This window comes from Ananas comosus, linkage group 10 (assembly GCF_001540865.1).
Source record: "Ananas comosus cultivar F153 linkage group 10, ASM154086v1, whole genome shotgun sequence".
Taxonomy (NCBI): Eukaryota; Viridiplantae; Streptophyta; class Magnoliopsida; order Poales; family Bromeliaceae; genus Ananas; species Ananas comosus.
Window position 1 is genome coordinate 9,622,501 of NC_033630.1, and position 18,292 is coordinate 9,640,792.

Here is an 18,292-nt window from a genome sequence, read left to right on the forward strand (position 1 = left end):
ACAACACGTGCAAGGAAAGTAAGTCAAAGCTAGATTAAAAAAGTACAGAAATTATAAAAGAAATTAACTGACATCGTCATTATAGTTTTTTGTGATATAGTAAGGAGGAACTACATCTTTTTTCTGAAAACAGATTACGCAGAAGTAGTCTTCTCTCATATTTTATTTAATGCTTTTCCTTATTCAATATATATATAACCCGCTTCGTCACTCGCCGGAAGCATGCTGCTATTAGGAGCGTACAGATCGCAGACAGAGGTAGATAATATAAACATATTTATTATGAAAAACACTATATATTACCGGTCTCATAATTCATGCACCATACTTTTGTGTTGATGAACAGAAAGAAAAACACAACTTAAATGGGTAACTATAGGACGATAAATTTGAAAGAATATGTAATAAATTAATTAATTCAACTAATATAGTTAATGGGAAAACGAGCATTTAATTGGACACTACTCAGTCAGTGGATCAAAATTACTTAACTTATATTTCAAATAACATAATATATATATGACTAAACTAAGGCGGTAAAATTTTAGTGAGGCCGCCAAGCGCTAGAGGTCTCTGACAATAAGCACATAAAGAAGCATTATGATACGCGATCATTACCTGCTAATTGAAGATATGATACTAATTAATATTTATTTTTATTCATAGAGTATTCTATACATTCACATACTTATGCTTTTTCTTGATTCAGGCACAGCGGGCCGGGCGGCCGGCTACGGTATTCTAAATAATACTATTTTTTTTTTTTTACCGTAGTACATTTTGAATGGGCCGATTGAATTTAGCTATGTTACGCTTCCTTGAAATAAACAATGTGGTTTCGCGATAACATTTGGAGAAGCATACAGGTAAGGTTAAGTTTATATTTGACCCATTGAACCAATCTTTGTTATTGTGCCACTATTTATCATTTAATTAGTAACTTATTATTTCTTTGGTAAATTAAATTATAATAGTTTACTGTCGAGTTAGAGGAGACTACTATCATCATCCGTTTATAAAGTTGCAAGTTGTCACTTGATAAAGTTCATGCAAGAATATATTAGATATTGCATGAACCTTATTAGAACATACTTGCAAATCATATAAAAGAGATGAACACTAGTAGTTCTCCTCTAACTCGACAGAAACATTATAATTTTAATTTTTATCCAAAAGAAAATATAAGTACTAATAATCAAAAATAGTGCACAAACAACAAGAACGAGTTCATGGTCAAAAATAAAATTAACCATACGAATATAATTGCTTCTCATCCAAAGTAATACGACCATTATCGAATTGAGCAAGTCCTTCAAAATGTTGGTTAAAACTATTTTCAGGGGAAGCTTAATGAGCAGTCAGACCCAATTTCATCCCGACCCATTCCCAAATGTGAGTTATGTAAGAACAAGAGAAAGAAGAACATAAATATAATTTAGATAATACTGGCAAAAAAAATTCATAGTTTTAATTTATAGTATATTATGAATCACAAAATAGTAATATTAATTTTTAAATACCTTGTTAAATTAGCAGTAAGTCACCATTTAATGCTTTAACTGTTGTAAGCAGCGCTGCTTACGACAAATTCATACGTCTCTATTTCGTTATTCATATAACATATTTGTTATTTATATATTATTAATTAATAATTAGACTCGACATGCCAATGAAACTGGTAGGCCAATTAAAAGATTGCTTGTTTTATCTATTGTCGATATGCTTCCAATGTACCACCTACTGTTACCCAAAAAAAAAGTCCTTCTGCATATCATTCCAACATATTAGTCTGAAGAATAGAGACCTACTTTCAATATTATTAATTACTAATATTATCATATATATATATAATATATATATATAATATATATATTATATATATAATATTGATAAAAAGTATTAAATAAAATATAAAGAGCAAGAACTATACCTTTACGTAATTCTTGTTTTCCAAAAAGAAAGATGGAGTCCTCCCTATATCACAAAAATTATAATGACATCATAACTTTCTCTTAATTACATTTTCAATACTTTTATATCATCTAGCCTTTGATCTTATTGCCGCCGTGTTTTTTCAAAAACTTTTCTAACAATAAAAATTAAGTGATAATAAACAAATAATAGTGTAATACTAAATATATAATGTCTAAACTAGTAAGAACAAATTAGTTTATAAAATATATTACCATTGAACGAAGCAATTTCAGCATGCATCCAGTACGTTCCTGCGGCTAACAATAAATATGTCATAGCGCAATCAAGATGGACAAACCGCCCATTAAATACCGTATTCCAAGTCCGTCGAAAATATCACTGAAAACAAAATATTTTAAAAAAAAAAAATCATTTTTAGATTTAATAAAAAAATATCATATAATAATTAAATTCGATCTTACCGAAAGAATTAACTTCGTATGTCCTCCGAAATAATACTGTACACGTGTATCTCTTTTTATTGACAAATATAATCTATTCTTATAAATCTAATATAGTTCGTTCAGTTTAGCAATTAACGACTTGCTGTGATTACCGAGAAATGTTTTCCGTATTAACCGACCTTTCTGATGGCTTAAAAATTTTCCGAGATTGTAACAATCCACGAAACATGTTTTGTGACTAAAACTTCCAATTGATCCTCCTGAAGATGTCATCTTTGTACTGTCCGTTCTAAACCAGATGTTTTTCGATACTTGTCAGTGCTTTATCAGCGCGATAATTAATTTTTTTCAAGCCATGCTGTCTCTCGCTCTGTATGAAACGGATTTAAAATTATGATAATAATTGACAAAAAAATTGTTAATTTTTGTAGATAAATTACAAATATTACAATAAAAGAAAGGTTCAATCTCAAGAGAACTATACAGCCCTAAGCATAACTATATAGCATGAGTATAATTGTATACTGGGCACATAAGTTTCTAAATGAGGACGAAAAACCAAATGTAAAACTATGTGCCGCAAGTACAACAGTTAGGACCTCCGTTAGCCTACATTCTGAAAAGTGACTTATTCGCATAAGGATTTAGTGTTGGAGATAAATTAAAATATTAAGGGCACGTGAAAGTTAACAATTCATTATACCTTTTTGGTTGATAGACCTAATATTTTTTAGTATAATCCATAAATTTTACGAACACTGTAAAAAAGTATGGAATAAAGACAAAAGTTATAGAGCATAAACATAATGGATATATCGATACAATCAAGTGCATAAATATACGTCATTTTTTTTGGTTTCAACATATTGTTGTAATCGTTTTCCTATTATTGCATGATGTCTTATATATTATATTAACCTACGTAGACTGTAAACATACTAGTTCATTATGTAAACAATAAGATATATTAAAACATGTGAATTTTATTACAGATAAAATTGCAGATAAAAGTGTCAATTGCGTACCTTCTTTGTTGTGCAGCGTATAGAGCAAAAACAGTTGGATTTTGTCACAAATACGTGTGTTAATGGTTGTTATTTACACTAAAAAATTAAAAAAATCATACCTGTCTTATGTGCTCGGCATAACTTTTACCAGGATGGTACCTAACAAGAAATTTAAAAAGTCAAAGAGTGAAACTATTACTTCAGTAACTATACTTCACTATACATACATAGTCTCCAAAATACAGATACCACTTGCTCCAGCGAGCAAACCAACATATGTACATGAACCAAAATACCCCAAAACTACCTGTGAGAGATACTCCTCTAGCACTGCAACCCGGGAAGGAATCTAGCTCGCGACTCCCTTTTCACGATCAGTATCAGCGATAGCAGCAGCCACAGAAGAAGGCTCTACAAAAAAAGGTCAACAACTGGGTGTGAGAACTATTGCAAAAAGTAGTCCTCAGTGGGTACCGCTACCAACCTCAACAACTTGCCCACTAAGTCTACAGAAAGTATACTCAAGAATAGTAAAGGAAGTTGAAAAAACTCTACAGCTACATGTCACTGTACTATTTCTAACCAACACTAGCTATCTGTAGATATAAGCAAGATGCAATCTCACTAGGGACTGAACGCACCTGTCCCGCCTGCCAACTACCACCACGCTGGGTAATTGGAGAAGAGCAAGTCCATACTGGACACGGCATCTACGCAATCGCACAAAGCCCGACTCCGGAATGGCACTCGTGGGCGCTATCCAACCGAGTATGCAAGTGTGTCTCTGTCGAGCTCAATCAAGCTCTCACAGGCTATAATCGAGTGTTTGTCAACATGTATGTTTTATGCGTAGCATCATGTTAGTAACTCAATTCATCGATTTGCATATTTTTTATGAAATCTGGATTTGAGCCTTAAATTTTAGAATCGTTTTACATGTTGGACTTGGAATTGACTTAGGAAAAAACCAATAACCTACACTGTCATCTTTTCTGAAGAATTATCAGATTTAGCTCTAGGAGCTGTTTTCATTTTGTATCACCGCTGTTAATGGGAGGTGGATACCCAAATTAATGTAAGTTGAGTTTACGCTGCTGGGAGGCCAAGTCCGTTTTACAGTAGTATGTAGACTATTCCGTACTGTTGGGTGCTGTCATGGTTGACGGTGGACCCATATTTATGTATCTTGCAGCGGATTGTGCTAAGGGCACATGAGCTTTGGTTGCTAGACCAGTTAGACTCATTTGCATTGACTACAACCTGTGAGAGCTAGATTGAGCTCGACAGAGACACGCTTGCATACTCGATTGGATCGCGTCCACGAGTGCCGCTCCGGAGTCTGGCTACCTTGCTTTGCGTTGATGTCATAGTAGTCCAGTTTGGACCTTGCTCTCCGCCGGCTGCCCTCGAGGTGGTGTACGGTATAGCTTCAACGGGCGGGACGGGTGTATAACAGTCCCTAGTGAGATTGGGTCAGTAGGATGCATTTCCATATCTATAGATTGGATCAGCATGCTAAAGACCCAATCATGATGAAATACGTCACCTGACCCCAAGGTCAAAAACTGTGGAAGTGAACACCGACCGACTAGGTCAATCTCATGGAGTAACTCCCCAACAATAAAATCAAGTCTCATCGAAGATAATTCAACTGATCAACATGATCATATCTCAACAAGGAGTGTACACCGATCCATCAAATCCAATCACACATAGGTGGATATTCTACTAGATCATCACTTACTCTACATGTCATACACGAGATACAAGAAAGCTCAATCAAGAGTCTACAAATCTATATGATAATCAACAAGACAATCAATAAGTATGTAGAGTAAAAGTATGAACCAATGTGAAGTCAAAAGAAGTTGTCCTACTCAATTAATAAAATAGATCAAGCGGGAAAAACACCGAGTAAGATACAACTTTACCAACTTCGGAATGGAGCACCCACCTCACCAAGTACCCGAGTCCTCGACTCAAAACGATAGTTCTAGAAGTCACCTGTACATAGAAAATATCAACACGATCATCATCAACATCCTGCGTGTCATCTATACTAACCTGACACATTCCACCTATACTTGTGTGTATCGCAAAATGACCGGATCATTAGTTTCATAACCGGCATACATAACTAAGCCCAAGCCAAGCCGACTCAACAAGGAGTCACCACGTCACAACCACAATCTCAAGATTTACCGGTTTAGGTGATGAGACGACCGCACACTAGATGCTCGATAAACCGAACGACAACCGTCATACAAGGCTACAACCGAACCTATATGTGTCGTTCCGATGATCCGAACACCACTTTGGTGTCGCACCATGTACACATGGTACATTTGGCCCGATGATGCTCGCAATATTGCAACATCACCAATTGGTGACATAAGGTCACCCACAATGTGCCACGACACAAGCGGAACATCAGACATTCCTACCGTTCTCCCGAACCCACAGATTTTTGTAAAAACCCATCGGGATGCCACTTTGGTCAAGAAGCATTCCGAGTCACAACAAGACAAATTTAACTCGTATCCGCTGTCCCCAAATGCCTTATTTTAGGTGTTGGGACAGCCGCAAAAGAAACACACTGAAAACAGGAGCCGTAGCTCCAAAAGTTACCAAAATGGGTCCGACGATACCTATTTCAGTATTCGAACCACCCACAACTCACTTGCTGCCACGAGGGGCACAAAACACAAAGATATATCAGCCCAAACACCTTGGACAGCAAAAGCTCCAACACCCAAGTGACCGGAACCGAAACGTGCAATAATAAGCTTTAGTTAGTGTCGATTCGCACCAAATCAGTCACAGGAAGTTTCTAAACCTCGAACACTAAGTCCAAACACCAAATTCCATCAAACACCGCTGCCCAACACCACGCACAATGCACAAAGCATCTAAGAGTCCAAGTCGCCCCAACATTACACATTACGCATCATTATAATACAAAAGATGGGGTTTCAAGTGTTTTACTAGATTGGAGCTAAGCGAGTATAGTCGAATGGCACACGGGGGTCGAAGACGCACCTCTGGCTGCAGTGAACCAGCAAGGGAGTCACTTCGACAATTGCCGTCCGTCGGAGAGCAAAGAATAGGCCGCAACCGAGCCGATTTGAGTCCCCAATAGCTTCGCGATTCCACCGATCTTCCGAATCACTCTACCAAGGTGAGCACTACATTGAAATTTTCCTCACGATCGCTATGCTCCAAAGAACTCCAATTTTTGACCACCGGATTGCTCGGAAAAGCCAAAACAACCAACAGTCAATTTATCGAACACTTGGCGGGTGCAATTGAAAACAGGGATTCGAGGCATCAATACCTGAAATTTAGGAGAGCACGGACTAGGGCCTATGCTCAGAAGTGCTGTGCTCACCCGCGGAGGGTCGCCGGAGGCGCCGGATGGCTGGAACAGTGAGTCGACCAAGCTAAACACCCCAGATTACAACTATGGCAGCAGCAGCCACCAAGGTTGGGGAGTTTCAGGCTGATCCGAACGGGATAAAGGGGAAGGAAGAGGTTGGTCTAGGAGAGGGGGAGCCAGGGCTCGCACCAGCCGGCGGCGAGGTGCCGGAGAGGTGGCTGCGACAACCCAGAAAGCAGCAGCCCGGTCGGGGCAGCACACAAATGCGCGCGGGGGCGAGGTGGACCGGCGGCTGGGAGCAAGGCCGTATAAAGAGGGGACCTCGACCAAGATCCCGCGACGGCGGCGGCGCAGTGACACGGCGTCGCCGGTTCTAACTTGAGGGGAGGGACCACCTCTCTCTATCTCTCTATATACATATATGTAAGGAGAGGAAGAGAATGAAGTAGGGACAGCGAGAGAGATCAGGGGAGGTTGCCGGCGAAGGCCGCACTCCGGCGAGCACGGGGAGAGGTGAGGGCGGCGGCTGTGCACAAGGAGAGGGAGAGGGGATGGTACGGCTAGGGTATACCCCAGATTACCTCCCTCCCTCTCCCTCCCTCCCTCCCTCCCTCCCTCCCTCTCTCTCTCTCTATATATATATATATAGAATTGTGCTGCTAGCTCTTGGTACTATTGAGAGAGAGAGTGTGGGCTGGTATACTTTTGGAAGTACGGAGCCTTCCGTACTTCCAAGTTGTTTTCGATGTTCGGACTTTCGAATCGACGATTGGCTCCATTAGAGTTGATCTAGAGTATTTAAAGTACCTAGAAAATAAATTTTGTGATTTTTCGATATCACTTGCCTAGTAATCGAAGGGGCTCAAAATCAATAATTTTAACGGCCGTGGTGAGACATTTACAAGTTTAACGGTATAAAAATATCCAAATCATATAAAATTTTGATAGAAAATTCTTTATACCGTATAAAACAAGATCAATAACTTTAATCTAAAATTTTAATGGCATATCATCATATTTTGTATGATTTTTATTTTCAGCCGTTGATTTTGAGCCACTTCGATCACTAGGCAAATGATATCGAAAAATCGCAAANAAATTATTGCTTTTGAGCCCCTTCGATCACTAGGCAAATGATATCGAGAAATCATAAATTTATTTTCTAAGTATTTCAAATACTCTAAATCAAGTTTAACAGAGCCGATCTACGATTCGAAAATTGCAACATCGAAAACGACCTGAAAGCATGGAAGGTTCTGTACTTCCAAAAGCATAGGAGCCTCACTCATATATATATATATATATATATATATATATATATATATATATATATATATATATAGAACTAGGCTAATATAATATTAATAGCACCAAGTCATTGGTGCTACCAAGTAACACCAATGGCTTATATACATATACATATAACTATATGCTAGTGTAGTGACCCGCGCAATGCGGCGGATAAATATATTATAATTTTTTAAAATTTAAACCCTAAATTTTAGATCTTATATTTCTATAAGTTATTTTGTAAATAGTAGAATATATTTACTTTAAAAGTTTTAGTAATTTTAAAATATATTGAAAAGTATGAAGAATATTTTTTTTTGAATATTCTAATTTTTAGCACTGAAACATCACTATAGGTATCAAACTACATTTATTTCCGAGAATTTATATAGATGTCTTATTATATAGATAGTGACGTGTAGGTTTAACCAGAAACAAGAAAAAATATATTTAGCAAATAAATTCCAACATATCCATTAGATTTTGCTAAGTATGGCATTAGTTTGCGTAATAATTAATCATTTTAAAAATTCTAAACCCTGATATAAATAAATCCATCAAAATTCCTAATACAATCAAATCATTATATAATGGAGATATTTATAACATAGTAACCAAAATAATAAAAACAAATATTAAAAAAATATAGTAATTTTAAAAAAAATTTACCTTAAATTGGAAGAGTCGAATCCAACGTAATTTAAAATATACTATACGGTAGAAAAATTTAAGTAAACAAACAAAGCATCAAATTCAAATTAGAGAAGAACCTGATAAATATGGTTAATCATTGCAAGTAGATGCGAACAATTTCTTGAGACAAAATAAATACTTGAGACAAAATAAATAGTATTTAGTATATCATTTCTTATTCATCCAAAATGAGTATAAGTGCAATCATTTATATAGACTATAAATGATCTTTCATATTCTAAGATGTCTTTTCATTTTCTTCTATTAATATATACGACTCTTTATATTCCAAGCTTTTTAAATAGGAAAAGAAAAAATTCAATTAATTAAAACAATAAAAAAATATTAATGAAATTTATTAATATATATGACTCTTCATATTCCAAGCTTTTTAAATGAGAAAAAAAAAATCAATTAATTAAAAAAATAAAAAAAATATTAATGAAATTTATTAATATATATGACTCTTCATATTCTAAACTTTTAAAATGACTTTTCATTTTCTTCTATTAATATATATATAACTCTTCATGTTCTAAGCTTTTTAAATGAGAAAAAAAATTTAATTAAATAAAAAATTTTGAAAAATATTAATAGGATCTATTAATATATATGGCTCTTCATATTCCAAGCTTTTTAAATAAGAAAAGAAAAAATTCAATTAATTTTAAAAAAATAATGGGACCCACACTCTCAAATTAAGGGAGTTACATCACATCAGCTTAAGGATATGAAAATTTATAGATTTATATAGATTTAAAATAAGGAGAAGAACATGTTTATGGAAAAGTGAAAAATCACTAGGTGGGCCCCACGTCATAATGATGGAAGAGGAACCCATTCATAGAGAGTGAAAAATATAAGGTGGCCCATGTACCCTAACATTCAGCTACACATGCCACGTGGACAAGAAGATGCTACTGTGGGGAAGGAATTAAAGCTACTGTGTTTTTTTCCATGTAATTTACATTGGAGAGCACTTTTGGCAGTCATGGGGTGACAGGAAGATGCTTGTCACCCAGGAAGATGCTTTCCATCTTGGGTAATCTGCATTCCTCGTTGCATCTTGTTTAGTTTCTATGTTGGGAAATTGAACAAATTAGATTTGAAAAAAACTGGCCCGTGAAGGTTTGCAGATCATGATTACTGGCCCGTGAAGGATTGCAGATCATGGTTAGTTAATTCACAAATAATTCGTGCGAATTTTTGAAGAAACGAATTAAACAGTCGTTTCCGCATTTTTTTGAAAAATTCAGAAAAAAACACCCAAAAAAACGGCGCTCTTCGTCGCAGACTCCCGGCCCCGGGTCGCATCGTCGCCGCTCTCGTCGCCGAACTCGTCCCTGTTGTCATCCTCCTCCTCCTCCGCCGCCCTGGCCGGTGCCGGGAGCAAGAGGGCCGCGGCGGCGGATCCCGTCTCCCCCGAGGCCGTCCGCAGAAACCATGTGGAATAGTGGAAATAGCGCGGCGTTGGGAGAGCATTGGTCGCGACTCGCGCACGGTGGCCTCGTGGAACACATGAGAGGGAAGTCCACAGTGGACCTCCCTCTCATTAAGAGAAATAGCACGGCGTTGGCATCGCAACTCGCGTGCGGTCCACGAGGCCACTTTGGCCTCGTGGACAGCATGACATAGAAACTCCCTCTCATTAAGAGAAATAGCGTGGCCTTCGCTTCGTGACTCGCGCGCAGTCCGCGAGGCCACTTTGGCCTCGTGGACCGCATGTGGACCTCCCTCTCATAAGTCATTTTATATATATATATATAGTAGGGCTACTATACTCGTATGAGTATTGGACCCTTCGTACTCATAAGTTGTTTTCGATGATGTGGCTTCCGAATCGACGATCCACTCCGTTAAATATGATCTAGAGTATTTAAAATTTCTAAAAAATAAATTTCGTAATTTTTCGAAATCATAATAAAGTCCATCAAACGAGCATAAAATGAACGGTCAAAATCGAACGACGTCTTAAAAATGGATGATCGGATCCTTCAATTTAAGATCGGAGTTATTGATCTTTATTTAGATAGTGAATAGAATTTTCTATCAAAAATTCAACCTATTCCAATTCTTTACACCATTAAACTAGTAAATATCCCATACAGGCCGTTAAAAATTGTTAATTTTCTGAGCTTTTGATCGTAAGGTAAATGATATTGAAAAATTATGAAATTTAATTTCTAGAAGTTGTAAATGCTCTAGATAATGTTTAACGATATGGATCGTCGATTCGGAAGCTCTATCATCGAAAACAACTTATAAGTACGAGGGCGATTGCAATCATAAACGTATGTAGCCGGACTCTCTCTCTCTCTCTCTCTCTCTCTCTCTCTCTCTCTCTCTCTCTCTCTCTATATATATATATATATATATATATATATAATTTTATTTATAAATATATATTTATTTATTATATATAATATTTTATTTATAAATTTGTAATTATTTATTAATATTTCTAAATTTATAACTCTTATATATTATTAATATATATTTATTATAATTTTAAATATATTTAATCTATATATAAAAATTATAATAATAATAGATATAGTATATTAATTATTATATATTTATTATATAGCCAAATTTTTTATTCCGAATTTTTAATTGATGAACATATAATATCCATATAAATCACGTATCAGAATAATTACCGAATTCGTTTTTTAGCCGTATTTTTCAACGAATTTAAAAATTAAAGGACGAATTTTACCCGAATTATACCCGTACCGAATTTTTTCCGAATCCGAATTAACTAACTATGTTGCAAATGACTCTAATTTTTTCGAATTATTATGGTCGCAGCTGAACTTTTATGATTCTCCAATAAATACTATGCGGGGACTGCAACTCTCATTATTTCACTATTTTATCGTTTTGGTACTTTAATTCGGTAGGTTCAACTAGAATAGTACAAGTAGCACATACGAAAATAAATATAAGCTATTTTATAAGAACATTTACTCGATTATAAGTTTTATTTTTTAAAAGAATTACGTTAAAGAAAGATATAGTTAGAATTTATGTTTTTTTCTTTTCAAGTTTTCCAATAAACGGGAGTAGGTGATGAAGAAAAGCTACTCGTGTGTTTGTTTTTCCAAGTGATTTGGATTAGAGAGTGTTACTTTTGCTTTTTTGGCAGTCATTCAATTTGGGGTGGGGTGACAGGGAGATGCTTTCCCATAGAGGTAAAATATGCATGCTTCGGTAATCCTGCATTCCTGCTCACATCTCGTCGTGCTTCCAAGCAGGAAAATTATACAAACTGTGAAGGACAAATACTTCAAATTTCATGTCGTAGCTTGAAAAATTATACAAACTGTGAAGGACGAATACTTCAAATTTCATGTCGTACCCGTATCGAATACGTATTGAATACCGATACGCGCCCGATACGCGTCCGATACGAAAATTAAGTATCCGACATTTTTTAAAAATAAAAAAATATCGGATACAGGTTCGAATACGTGAGGGATACGGGGGGATACGGGGGGACACAGCCAGGTTCTTTGTTTGCAGTACAACAAAATTGCCTTTTAGCGGCAATTATCTCATAAATTAGCGGCGATTATACTTTCTTTACCGGCAATTGTAATAATTATCACTATAAATTGGGTTGGTAAAAATCTAGCGGCAATTATATTGGCGACCAGTAAAGAGCAAAATAATTGCCACTAAAAATTACTCTATACCGGTAATTATAAAGGCCAGTAAAAGCAAAATACATTTGCCCATAAAATATGTAACATTAATCACAAATACCAACAAAGATAAGATAAATAGCCACTAAATATAAAAAAACATTAAATTATCATTAAAAATCATATATTCAATTAATCACTATAAAAATTTCGAAGATAATGCATAGACAATGCAAATTAAAAATCCAACATTTCATGAATATCAAATAAGCTGAATATAAAAGCCTATTACCACTTCAGCACAATTTTCCAACTTAAGAAAATCTAAAAAAGTTAAGAGTATAAAATTTCATTGTAGTCATTTAAAAAGCATAATATATTAAGTCATATTAAAATATCACATCGTACCAAATTAGACAGTCAAAAACTTAACTCATTTCCTTCAAGAACTCATTCATTTTGTTAAAACATGCCACATTCCAGATCATAAAAACTAGCCAAACAAGACTGCTGAGGACCAAAATGCCAAATTAAGCCTCGAATCTCAATCCTCAGAACAAGAGGTAGTTGTAATGCCTAGAACCCAGTTGCTTAATATCTATGACAGGATTAAAATCTATGATGGAATTTCTAGTCCAAACATATCAAATGGTTGTATACTGTATTATGTGTAATCAAGCTCAAGCACTACAGAACTAGGTTGTAGTCTTTATTCTAGTGGAACAACTATCACACTTTCAAGTAAAGGTATATGTTGGTCAATTACCTGTAGATCCAAAAGTTTCAATCGCATAAAATTCTCCCTCCTCCGGTTTTGTTTGCTCCCCACCTTTTACAATTGGAACGGATTTTCCAGCATGTATTTGATATGGTCCAATTCTGTGTCCGTTCAGGTTTCTCACACTTTGAACTGCAAACAAAATATACAGACACAAAAGCAGATAGTGTATAATTAGAAATCAAACATATGCATGCTAATTCATGTATCAAAAGATATAGTTTTGAGAACAAATAGGATTATCATTGACATACATTTAGTTATAAATTAATTGATGTCCCTTCAACATCTCTCCTGATACAAATAGGATTATCATTCTCTGGCTCAAAAGTGTCTTCTAAATCAACCAATATCTGCAGATTTGTCTCTATTCCGAATCCTACATCAATTTCAGAATACACTCTCTCCATATCAAAAATGTCTCTAGGTTTTACTAGCCTAGGAACAAACCAATTATTATCTTTACGATCTTGAACATATTTATGAAGAAATGCTGAACAAATTTACATTAGGTAGATCTAAGGTTTTCACTCACTAATTTCACTGTATGAATTGTTTATGTCTGGCAATTGATCAATTAGATTTTCATGCAAATGTATGAAGAGATTTTAGAATTAGTAGAAAGTGAATTTATTTCTTTGATTTCCTCTAATTTCTTCAAAATAAAACTTCATAATTTTGGGAAGAACAAAGACTCATTTTCTACAGTAGCCTGCAAATTTACCAAACATCATCATGCAAATGCATGTATGATGCTATCACGGGCATAGTTAGTTAATTCGGATTCGGCAAAAATTCGGTACGGGTATAATTCGGATAAAATTCGTCTTCTAGTTTTTAAATTCGTTGAAAAAAACGGCTAGAAAACGGATTCGTCAATTATTCGGATACGTGATTTATAGCATATTATTCGTTCACCAATTAAAAATTTGGATCAAAAATTCGGCTATTAAATTAAATTTTTTCTCTCAAGATTTATGCTATTAGCATAAATATCATATTTTTTAAGAATATAAGAATAAAAATCTACAAAATAAACTAATTAAGTAAAAAATAGTAAACTATATTATGCTCAAAATAAAAAATAATTAAGCAAATAAGAGATCAAGATATCCATATTTAAATGTAAAAGCTTCCAACTTTTGCTTTGAAGAATGAAAACTCAAATAGTACCTGGTCCCAAAGTTATGTTTCAAATTAAGTAGAAACCCAGTGGAGTCAATGGTCCATGAAAGACCACAACAAAATTTTCCTTTGCAAGAGTCGACAAAGATCATGAAATTGATTAGGTATAATACAAGAGTTCCTTCCAAAGTTAATTAAGATTATTTATTTAGCACTATGTTGGGTCTCTCTTTGTGCATAACAGGAATGGACACATTCAATTAAGCACTCAGCCACTTGTGATAAAACAAGTATACATCAGATGACTAAAACCTTCCAACTTTTCTTTGAAGAATTGAAAAAAACTCATATCGTACCTACCTGGGTTTGTAAAGAACCACCGCGGTTACTGATCTATCGTGGGATAGCGAAGCGGGAGAGGAAGCGGAGCGGAAGCGAGAGGAACGGAAGAGGAAGAGGCGACGAGGAGGGTTTCGATTTCTGAAGAGTGAAGAACCCGATCTTCGATCTTCGATTTCTGAAGAGGAGGGCTTCCGATGGCGTTCGGCGAGCGGCCGGAAGGGAAGAGGGAGACCGCCGCAGGGGTCGATGGCAGGGCCGCACCGCCGCAGGAGTGAGAAGTTAGGGCAAACCCTTTTTTTGGGAGGGGTGGGGGTGGGAGCGGGGGAGTCGTCGCCTCGTGTGAGGGGGACGATGGTTTTCAGAAATCCTTTCTTTCTTCTTTTTTTTTTTTTTTTTTTTTTTTTTTTTTTTTTTTTGGGCGACAGGTTCTTTTTCCAGTTTTGGGCCACCGCGAGGCCCACAAGTCCGCTCACAGTCGCAAGCAAGAGGGCCGGTTTTTTTGGCCGAATTATTCGCGAATCCCGTTTTATTCGCGAATAATTATTTTTGCTCAAAAAACCACGAATTATTCCGAATTTTTGGCAAAAATTCGAAAACGGATATTTAATTCGGCATTTTAAAAATTCGCGAATAATTCGCGAATTAACTATGATCACGGGTAGTCTGAAAGATCTTCATAGCATCTGTTACTAATTTTGTTACACAAGGTCATAGAACATCACTTCTAACGTCCGGACTATTTACAAACTATCAAAATAAATACAGCTTCTTTGCAAGGGCATATCAGTACTTAATAATTATCAATTTTACTGCGAAGGTGGTTATTGAAGAAACACATCATAGATGAACAGATATTTGGCTATATAGTAGAAAAATGTTGTCGGTGAACGAATATTTGGCTAGTAGTTGCATGGGGGAACCGTCTTGCAATATAATTTGGTCCACAAGCAAGCCATCTTATATCTTCAGTAATTCGATCATCTGCTGCATTATCCAATTCTTGAACCTAAAACATTAAAAGTAAAATTTTGATTGGCCAATGTAAAATAAAAATAATTTATAGTTCAAAAATAATTTATAAGATAGTAATTAATAGTTGAATAAACAAGACTAAAATAAGAGCATTTGGCAATAGATGAACTTTTCAGTAGTCACTATGAGCATATATAGAAATTTTTGTACTCCATGACTTTTCTCTCAAATTTTAACATTGTTTTAGGGTATACGGGCATGCTTAATTTTATTGGTATCCATGTGCTGATGTGCATGCATATGTGCATGCATGCCCATGGGATATACCTTTAAAAGACATATATATATATATATATATATATATATATATATAAAATTGAGTTAGAATACTTTTAGAAGTACCAACCCCTTGGTGCTTCTAGATTTCTAGCCCTTGGATCTACTTCTTGATTACTAATAGCCTTTGGATCAAACACTATTTGTAACGACCCAGCCCACTAGCAACAATAACTCGTTGGGCCCAACCACCGGCCCAAAATGCTTAAGCCCAGTTATTATTACTAGTGTCGAAGTCTCTTATAAAACCAATGACAACCCCATTCCCATCCAATGTGGGATTATTGGGGTGTGACTCCCCCTGTTAAGGCCCTGACGTCCTCATCAGTCCAAAAATACACAACCCAAGATCACCAGGCGATGTGAGACTCGTCTCGCTAGCCCGTCATCCAGAACCTGGCTCAGCCGAGACTCGCCACACATGTCCAGCTGGTGAACCGGCTCTGATACCAAATGAAACGACCCAGCCCACTAGCAATAATAACTCATTGGGCCCAACCACTGGCCCAAAATGCTTAAGCCCAGTTATTATTACTAGTGTCTAAGTCTTTTATAAACCCAATGACAACCCCATTCCCATCCGATGTGGGATTATTGGGGTGTCACACTATTCCACCTACCACCACCTACCACCATCATCTCAACCTTACATCTCTCCATCCAATAGTTAAAAACTCAAAAGCACCACCTTCATGGTACTTTTGAGAGTATTCTAGCTCAACTATATATATATATATATAGAGAGAGAGAGAGNGTAAGGAGCTAAGGTCTAGCTAAAAGGTGGCAGCAGAATTTAAGAATCATTTGAAATTGGTATCAAAAGTAAATCATATATATCCAACTGCGTACATATTTAACTAGCTTGGAAAAGTGTTGTTTGGAAAAGTGTTGTAACCTGCTCTGAAGTTTTAGATGATCCAAAAAAAATCGAAATGTAAAGATATATATGTTCCGCAATTTTCATGATTATACATGCTACTGTAAAGATACTCGGAAAAGTTGTAGAATTTGAATACCCATATCAGATCCGAATCAGGCTGATTGAATATTGTGAATTAAAGTTTTCATGCTATGTTCATAACCAAGGCCTGCTAATATATAATTGATTTTGGACTTGCAGAAGCTCGGACACAATGGAAAATGTCAGTCTCAAACAAATTGAACCCATGCGGATCCATCGTTTCATATGCGGTAATGCTAAATCTATTTCATATCCAACGAAGTATCAACTCGCCCATTCCAATTCACATCCTACATAGAAGCCCATAACAATTTCTTAATCCTCAATTCACTTCCTAAAGATTCTCGGAAAGTAAGTTCTAATATTATCTTACTCCCAATTTAATTTCACAACAAAATTTGCATAAAGAATCCACGCAAGGCATCATTAAACCGTAATCAAAAGGAAAAAAAAGCTTAAAATCTACTAGGGCTTTAAAGATTGCACTGCCCAAGAGGCCAATTAACACAGCAAACTTCTTAAATTTTTGCACGAGAATCATCAGCACAAGCCAACGTGAACTCCATAAATAAATTTAGTAATCTCTACCACACAACTGTATCAGGAAAACCCCAATCTAACAAATCAAAAAAAAAAAAAAAAAAGAAGCAAAATAAAGGGGGAAAAACATGAAAACAGCAGAATCAATAAAAGGTAATCGATGTCATACCTTGCAAGAAGAGGGAGGTCGTCGGAGCGCCGCCACCGACGCCGCCGCCGGCGCCGCCGCGCTCGTGGAGGAGGAGGCCGAGGGCGACGCCGGCGGCGGCGGATCTCCTTGAAGCACGCGGGGCCGAGAAGATCGGGGGCGAAAGCGAGGGCGATTTGGGGAGAAGGGGGAGAGCTCGAGCTCGGATGGGGGAACAGGGGAGGGAGATCGGAGAGAGGGGAAGGGGAGAGAGAGAAATAAACACCAAATATTGCAAAGGCGAGGAAATGAAACACCAAAAGATTATGGATCCAAAGTTCTATAATAAAGTAAGTACATATTGGTGGATCTAATGCTCAAATTTATTTCTCTTTTTGTCTTCTAGTAAAGCTGCTTTCATCATTTGATTAATAAAAAAACTTAAAAAAGGTGAAGGGCCTTAAACTTAATTCTTCCGATACTCCAATATATCTATGTAGTACATATATTTACCATAATTCATACTCAAAGTTATCACCTTTAACACATAGAAGCAAAAGGGGTAGTTCAGTATCATGCAACAAAGTAATACTGATCAATAGTTTTATCATTTTTATTTGTGATCATCTAAATAATGGAGAATAATATAAAGTGTGTGTTATTTTAGAGAAATTCAAAAAAATCAAATAATAATTTATTGTTTTTTTCCTATTTTCTTGC

The 18,292-nt window shown here is 36.0% G+C and overlaps 1 long non-coding RNA gene across 5 annotated transcripts; it reads right to left on the reverse strand.

Annotated features, from left to right (window-relative positions):
• LOC109716654 lies at positions 3,384 to 17,964 on the reverse strand. 5 transcript variants are annotated; one of them, XR_002218000.1, is made up of 5 exons: positions 17,615 to 17,964; positions 15,557 to 15,642; positions 13,158 to 13,301; positions 5,340 to 5,389; positions 3,528 to 3,796 (listed from the first exon to the last, which is right to left on the reverse strand). It is a non-coding gene; the product is annotated as an uncharacterized LOC109716654 (long non-coding RNA). The 5 variants fall into 5 exon arrangements; XR_002217998.1 differs by lacking the exons at positions 13,158 to 13,301; positions 15,557 to 15,642; positions 17,615 to 17,964 and adding an exon at positions 6,425 to 7,353 and having other exon boundaries at positions 3,384 to 3,544; positions 3,693 to 3,796; XR_002217997.1 differs by lacking the exons at positions 13,158 to 13,301; positions 15,557 to 15,642; positions 17,615 to 17,964 and adding exons at positions 6,425 to 6,635; positions 6,720 to 7,353.